Source organism: Gnatocerus cornutus, chromosome 9, assembly GCF_029298725.1.
Source record: "Gnatocerus cornutus isolate USDA-ARS CGAHR chromosome 9, icGnaCorn1.1, whole genome shotgun sequence".
Classification (NCBI taxonomy): Eukaryota; Metazoa; Arthropoda; class Insecta; order Coleoptera; family Tenebrionidae; genus Gnatocerus; species Gnatocerus cornutus.
In genome coordinates, this window is record NC_142241.1 from 2,629,350 (window position 1) to 2,638,217 (window position 8,868).

The window sequence follows — 8,868 nt, forward strand, 5'->3', positions numbered from 1 at the left end:
ATTTATTTGCTAAAAATTGTTTGTTAGATTTTTTTCTATAATAAATGGAACGAAGGAACTTGAGTAATCTACGTTTATCTGATCTGTTTAATATTGCAAAATCATTAGACATTAAATATATTAGAAAATATAATAAAGCAGACTTGATTAAAGCTATTATTAAAGCTGAAGAGCGATTACATGAGAAAATAAAAAACGAAAACAAAATAATGAGCGAAGCGAATTCAGAAATATTTTCATTTGATGATGATTTATTTGCTAAACCAAAGGAAAAGAGAGTTAAGAAAATCGAGTGTGACATATGTGGAAAATATATCAAAAGCACCCGAATGCAGCTACATAAAGAGAAAGAAAACAAAAGGAACCTAAAAACATTTCAGTTTGATGACGATATATTTGCTAAACCAAAAAAAAATAGAGTAAAGAAGATCAAATGTGATATATGTGGAACATATATCGAGGAAACTCGAATACATTTGCATAAATTAAAACATGATTTGAATAGTCGTCGTTTGCTTGAATTACGTAATATGGCAAAATCTTTAGGTATAAGATACATTAAAAGATACAATAAGGCAGAATTGGTAAACGAGATTATTCATGCTGAAGAGCAATTAAAAATAACAAGAGAAAACAAAAAGAGCTTTCCGTTTAATGATGGCATATTTTCTAAACCGAAAAAAGAAAGAGTAAAAAAGATCAAGTGTGATGAATGTGGAAAATATATTAAGGAAAGTCGAATGCAGTTGCATAAAGCAAGACATAATCCAGAGCCAGATTTTATTTTAGTTCAGGTTGCTTTTAAAGGAAGATTATTAACCTATCAGCATAATAATCTAGAAGAAGGTATAGATATAGAAACATATATGGATATGATAAAAGAAAAGGCTATTAAAGTAGTTATAAATGCTTTAAATCTCCATAAAAATATTAAAATCAATTTAGAGATGGAATGCGAGTTTATGAAACTGGAAAATGAAGACTTTATAATGATACATAAATTTCAGTTACCAAATGTTATACTAAGAGAACAAGATGATCTGGAGGAATATTGGGATGAACAAAAGGATTTATTTATATCAAGATGTGATGAATTGCAAGATAAGGGATCTGGATGGACTTTGAAAAATATAAATTATTTGCGCATTAATATAAACAAATATACACCGTTAAGCGGAAATTCATATGTAGAATTACCCAAGTGGATTAAAGATAAAAAAGCTTGCGTTAATGTTAAAAACAACGATAATAAATGCTTTATGTACAGCGTAATATCATGTTTACATCAAGCAAAAGAACACGTAGATAGACTGAATCATTATAATAAGCCGGAATATATAAATGAATTAAATTCCTGTCAAAATCCAGGACATACCTAAATTTGAATCACATAATAAAATTAATGTTACCGTGTTTAGTTACGAAGAACAAATATTTTATCCTTTGTATCATAATAATAAGCAAATATATGAAATGAATATCGACTTACTATACTTTGGAAATAAAGACAAAAATCATTATTGTTGGATCAAGAATTTGAGTCGATTGTTGAATGATCAGTTGGAAGTAAATAGAAACAAAAAACATTTCTGTAGAAGATGTTTAAACTACTCCGCTAGAACTGAAGATGCTTTAAAGAAACATCAAAATGTGTGCTTTAGTAATGAACCATGTGTTCCGAACATGGCTGAAGATAATATATTAAAATTTAAAAATATTCAAAGAATGTAATTTATTCTGATTTTGAATCTATTCTGAAACCTATTCATACATGCGAACCAAATCCTGAATCATCATATACTCATAAAACACAATTTCATATTCCCTGTGGTTATGGATTATACATTAAGAGTGCTTATAATAATATTGGTAACCCATTGGAAATTTACAGAGGAGAGGAAAGTGATAAATGTTTTATAAAAAGAATAACTGAATATGCCAGAACAATATACAAGTTATTAAAAGAAAATAAACCCATAAAAGATATCGAACTAGAAGAATATAAAAAAACAAAAATTTGTTATCTTTTTTCTATAGAAAACCCAAAAGTAAGAGATCATGATCACTACACTGGAAAATATAGAGGAGCTGCTTGTAGAAAATGCAATTTGAAATATAGACAACCATTGTTTATTCCAATTTTGTTTCATAATTTAAGCGCTTACGATTGTCATTTGTTTATAAAAAATCTAGGAGAAGATAAAAGTCAATTGAAATTAATACCTAATAACGAAGAGAAATATATTTCTTTCAGTAAAATTTTAAGAATGGATGATAATGGATATATCGAACTGAGATTTATCGATTCATTTAGATTTTTAGCAAGTAGCCTAGACAATTTGTCATCTAATCGGGAATCAAGTCAGTTGAGAGAAATAATTAAATACTTTTCAAATCATGAATTAGATGTGTTATTTAGGAAAGAAAAAAGCAAGATAATTGGAAAAGGAATTTTCTGAAACAAAACTTCCATCAATAGATAAATTTTATTCTTCGCTCACAAAAGAAGGAATTTCTCAAGAAGAATTCAAACATGCAGTGAAAGTATGGAAATATTTTAAAATTGAAAACTTGGGTGAATGGCATGATTTATACTTAAAACTAGATGTTTTGCTATTAACTGATGTATTTGAAAATTTTAGAGATTTATGTTTAGAAAAGAGTTATGGACTGGATCCTGTTTGGTATTATACAACTCCGGGGTTAGCTTGGGACTGAATGCTCAAATATACTTCAGTGAAGTTGGAATTATTAACTGATTATGAAATGTATTTGTTTTTTGAAAACGGAATTAGAGGCGGTATTTCACAGTGTAGTAACAGGTATTCGCAGGCAGATGAAAATACTCAGATTATCTATATAGATGCTAATAATCTATATGGAAGGGCTTTATCTCAGAGATTACCAGAAAAAAACTTTAAATGGTTGACTTGTGATGAAATTAAAAATGTTGATGGTATACTGTTATCAGATAGTGATACCGGTTATGTTTTAGAAGTTGATTTAGCATTCCCTGTAGACTTGGCTATTCATAACAAATTCAATGACTTGCCTTTGGCTCCGGAAAATAGAATTCCCCCGGGCGGAAAAGTAGAAAAACTACTTTGTCATTTCTATGATAAGAAAAATTATATAATTCATTACAAAACATTAAAACTTTACAAAAGTTTAGGTATTAGAATAACAAAGGTTCACAGAGGTATAAAATTTACTCAGTCAAATTTCATAGCACCATATGTAAAATTTAATACTGAACAAAGACAGAAGGCGAAAAATGATTTTGAAAAAGATTTCTGGAAACTAATGGTTAATGCACCATATGGTAAGTCTATGCAATCTGTTAGAAACCAACAAAATATTAAATTATATTGTGATGAAGAAAAATTACAAAAAGCGATAAACAAACCTAATTTTAAACACAGAACTATATTTAGCAAACACCTGGCAGCAGTTCACAATTATAAAACCAAAGTATTGTTTAATAAACCAATTTACATTGGGCAAGCCGTATTAGATTTATCGAAATTATTAATGTATAACTTCCATTACAATGTAATTAAAAAAGAATTTAATGAAAAAATAAAACTTCTTTATGGAGATACCGACAGTTTCATATATGAGATTAAAATGGCTGATTTCTATGAATTTATGAAAAACAAACCCGACTATTTTGATACATCTGATTATCCAAAGGACCATCCATTATATTCTGATAAAAATAAGAAAGTAATAGGGAAATTCAAAGATGAATTGAATGGTATTAAGATATTAGAATACATAGGTTTAAGGTCAAAAATGTACAGTTACAGAACTGAAACGTGTGTTTCAAAAAAATTAAAAGGTATCAAGAAAGCAGTATTGAAGAAAGAAATAAGTTTTGAAGATTACAAAAATTGCTTATTCAATCAAACTGAATACTTCCATAGACAGAGAGTGATTAGGAGTCATAAACATGATATTTTTACTGAAGAAGTAAAGAAAAAGTCTCTAAGTTGGAAAGATGATAAAAGATATCTTTTACCTAATTCTACAGATACATTAGCTTATGGACACGTATTAGTATCATCATAGGTACGTTCATGGACACTGTTGAACTATTTTTTATTAGCGTTGAAGTAATAAATTAAGAAAACAATAATAACAATTACGATAATAAACGCAAGAATAAAAATAATAATTTTTAATTTATTAACTTGTTGAATAAGACTTTTCTGAATTTTGGATATTCTTCATTGAATATATTTAAATTCTTGAATACAGTACTTTCCATTTAATTTACAATTTTTGAGTTTTTTCATTTATTGCTCTCATATTTTTAGTATGTCTTTCAAATATTTTGAGAGTTCTTTTCTTTACATCATCGATGTTTGATGGTATTACTACTGTTTTGTTTCTTAATTCTGCTAATTCATCGATTTTATTATTAGCGGATTCTAGTTCACAGTCTGTCATAATTAATTGTTCAAGGAATAAATTAGCTGTTAGCTCTTGCAATATATTTATCTACTACTTCTTGTTTGAAACCGACTATTTTTGCTCCATCTTCTAATCTGTCTATTTCAGTAATAATAGGTTTTAAATCTTTTTTCCATTTTTCTTTCTCATCGTTGGGAATGTATGAAACTAGTTTGTCCATTTATGATTGAAAAGTTTCTAAAGATTTACTAATTAATTTATGTGCTTCTTCATCTAAACTTATATTTTTACGACTACCTGCTTTATGTTCTACATTATCGAATATTTTTTTATTTTTTATTTTATTTTTTCTCTCTTTTGTTCCCAATTGTTCCGATTTGTTCTCTTTTGTCCCGGATTGTTCCCGTTTGTTCTCATTTGTTCTCGTTTTACATGCAATCTTAATTCCAACTGAATTTAGTCCCATATTTAGGGAATTTCTAGAAATATTTTTAGATTTGCAAAATTCTGTCTTTGTTAGTTTTTTATTTACAGTCGAATTGAGATATTCAATGGCAAAATTACGATTTCTCATTTGAGTTACTTCATTGAAATTGTTGGAGTTCAGATGGTTGTCTTGTTTTTAATGGTGTATAATATTCTGCTACAATTTTGTTCTCTTTAGTATTGGTCATTTTTTTATTTATTGTAAAAAATTTATTTTGAATCTTTTTAAATCATTTTGAACGGAACTTTGTTAATATTTTTTTACTCATACAGATTACAGATAAAAAAATTCGTTGAATATAAAATTTTTTTCAGGTAGATCTGATGGAGGGCTCCTCATCCTCATCAAAGCGCAAAAAAGTTGAAAGTAAACCTGTCTATTCAGACCAAGTAAGACCAGACATATTATTGTATCACACGGTAACATGGTATTACACTTTTGTTATAGGAATTACTTGGATTAAATTTAATGGATGATGTAACATCTTTGGACACTTCCGGAGGCTCAAATGAAAGTGAAGACGTAAGTAACTTGCTTCGAACAAATGTACAATTTGTTTTATGTTCAAATAGGAATTCATGGAAATTACAATTTGTTATGTCTTTTCAGGATCCTGACTTGGTTTTTGAAGTTCTTCGTTGGACATCGACTTTTGTGGACAAGTCTATGTTTATTAAATGCGTTATGAAGGATGCACATAGAATACTTCTCACTGCACCGCCCAGATTTGGCAAGACTATGGCTTGCAAAATGCTGGAGAAGTTTTTTGAAATTGTCAGCAGTGAACAACAAAAGTTGGAGAAATATAAACTTTTCCAGGATCTCAGAATTTACAAATGCACTGAAGAATGCATAGAGAATCATGGTTGTGGAAGTAAAAGATTTTTTCGCAAGCATTGCGGACAGCATCCAGTAATTTTTCTTGATTTTGCACAATTATCAGTAACGTCATATAGCGAATTTTTGGAGAGTCTTAGAGATATGATAATGAAGCTGTTTAGAAAATATAAAACATGTTTAATTCACGAAGATGGTGAAAAATTCAGCTGGTCAAGTAACAATATGGGAAGACTGGATATTGAACCTTTCTTGCGCTATTTGAAATATGCCGATGATGATGATTATTGGAACAAGGCAATAGATCGTAACACAGCAGAACTATACATAAAAAGGGCTTTTGAATATTTGATCGAGGTTTTGTCGGTCCACTATCAAACAAAACAAACCCATAAGAAAATTATTATATTGATTGACGAGTTCGACGCACCTTTTATGAATATGTTATTTAGTGAAAACTCATCAGACCGACAGATTATGTTTTTCATACGAGAACTAATGCGTCTTTTATGTAAAGATGAGATATCAGCACAATTTGTTCAACGAGTAATAATTTTTTCTGTCACTGCATCAGGCGGTACGATTTCATTAGGAGCTAACAATGTGGAACGTAGAACATTCTTGGACAAGGATTATGATTATTATAAATTCTTTGGATTTACCAGAGAAGAAGTAAACGCTTTAGTTAACAACTGTGTCAAAGAAGGAAGTCAAAGAGAAAAAGCTCTTGATGAAATTACTCTTTGGTACAACAATTACACTGTAGTGGGAGACAAAGATACAACTATTTCTAATCCTGTGTCTATTACCAATTATTTACCGAATCTCGTACGAAAAAGTTATTGGATTGAATCGGTTGGAACCAAATATATCTGCCAACTATTTAAATTCGAAAAAATGCGGGAGAAGGTGTTTCCTGCCGTTAGAGACAATGAGAAAATTTCCATCATAGCAACAACTATAGAGTTGAACGATATTTATAATCTGAAATCATTACGTGAATCAATTTTGAATTGTATCGAACTAGTGCAGGTAGACTTAGCTCTTCAGTTTCTCACACAATGTGGGTACTTTAACGTTATTGACAAGAATGATGGGAATTGGACATTACAAATTCCGAATCTAGAATTGAAACAAGTATTTACAGACAAACTTCAGGAGGCTTTGGTAAAATTTAAAACTAACCTGTTTACTGTAGAACAACAAGAGTCATTTGTGAATGCATTAAAGTCTTTAGGAAGTGGAAAGAAGCATGAACCTATGAAATATGTTGCGTTTAAAAAATCTGTGGAAAATTTGTATACCGACCGAGAATTACCAAAAGCTCATTTTCACTTTCACTGTGACCTTTGGATGTTAATTTCTAGTTGTGGGAAGTTGGATTGCTTTTCAGAATTTGCAATCAAAAAGGGATGCTCACCCAAGCTTGATTTAATTATTATTTCAAAATGTGCAGTAATTATAATTGAACTAAAGCGGCATAAACAAGATTCTGCAAAGAAGGCCCTAAAACAGTGTCTACGGAAAAAATACTATGAAGCATTTGAACTTGAAGGAAATGAAAGAAAGGGTTTAAAGAAAATTTTAATTGGTCTTCATCTCTCTGATGATCGTAAAGTTAGCATCAGGTATTTAGAAAATTTTGAGAAAAAAACACTGCAAGATGAACCAAACATAGAAACAATTGTAGAGGATAGCTATGAATGTTAAAATCATTCTCTCTGTTAGTTATGTACCCTGTTTTATTTTATGTGCATTTCGCTGATTTTAATGTAGTTTGAGAATCTGTAAATTGTAATGGAAAATAATCTCATTTTTTTGCCCTTAATCTTTGATTAAATTATACATTTCTACTTGAGTATTTTTTAATATTTCATTAAACCGGGACTTACGACTTTATGTTAGTTGGTACATAATATTTGATATGGTAAGAAAATAAGTTGAAAAAAACCAAACTATTATTATTTATATGTTCAATGAAAATTATAACTAAATATAAACAATTCTCTTAATTACGACAAAGTAAGATAAGAAAATCTGTACCTTTTTAATATCACAAAATAAGAAAATCAATTTTAGTTAGTAGTTGTGTTACAAAAACAAATTATATAATTATAAAGCAAACAAACTAATTTTTCGTTCGTGTCGTTACTTTGGTGTAATAATAATTTATTTTTTCTACTCCCATAGTAGTAAGTAACTAGGCAAGAACCCTGTCGTTTGTTGATTAGTAACTATGACATTATGAAACATGCATGTAATATGTAGATATATGTATGTATTTTCATTATACGGAACTAACTCACGTGACTTTAGTAACTTTTCGACTGTGAAACCAACGTTTTAGTTCCACTGTTTTTCTAGTGTAACCATGCCATTTTTAAGGTTAGAGTTTTCAGATGTCACTAATCTGACAAATTTCAAAGAACGAGTCAATTATTTTATTTATCAGTTATTTCACTTATTATAATAATACATAATTAAAAGTGTCACGCCAAATATACAGAAATATTCTTATTTCGTTTGCTCCAATTTGAATTCACATCAATTCTCAAAATAGTTGTGGATGTTTGTTGAAATCTTGAGACAGCATAAAGATGTTTGTGAAGGAATGCTGTAAAACTTTGGCGGATTTGAAAGATGTTAACGCAGGTGGGGTTAACTTCCAAATTATCGGGTGCTGGTTTCTACAGTTTATTTTACTTGTACATTACTGTCTTACCGCCGACAACACACTGCTTGTGGCGGCGGCTAGCGCATCCCCACCACACATCTCTGTCTGAACAGAGATAACTTAGAGATGCTCAAGTACGGGCACTTTTCTACTCCTGAGAACTTGTCTGGTCGACTTTGCGGCCTGGTTCGTGTAGATGCCGCTACTTGTCAAAAGGCGCTCGATTTAAAAACTGAACTGGGGTTTTATTATTCAAAGTAATTTTTATGAATTACATTAAAATCACAATTTATGTTGATTATTATCTAAATGATAATAATTAACATAAATTGTAATTTTAATGCAATTCTAACCATTTCGCATTCAGATTAATGTAAATAAAACTCTTTGGTTTAACAAATAATTTATTACATAATTATTTTCAATTTCAAAGGAAGTACAGACTATTTTCTTG

General features: G+C 29.6%; 1 pseudogene; it reads left to right on the forward strand.

The window, feature by feature from the left end:
• Positions 1 to 7,593, forward strand: LOC148167767 (uncharacterized; annotated as a pseudogene).
• Positions 7,594 to 8,868: the final 1,275 nt, after the last annotated feature.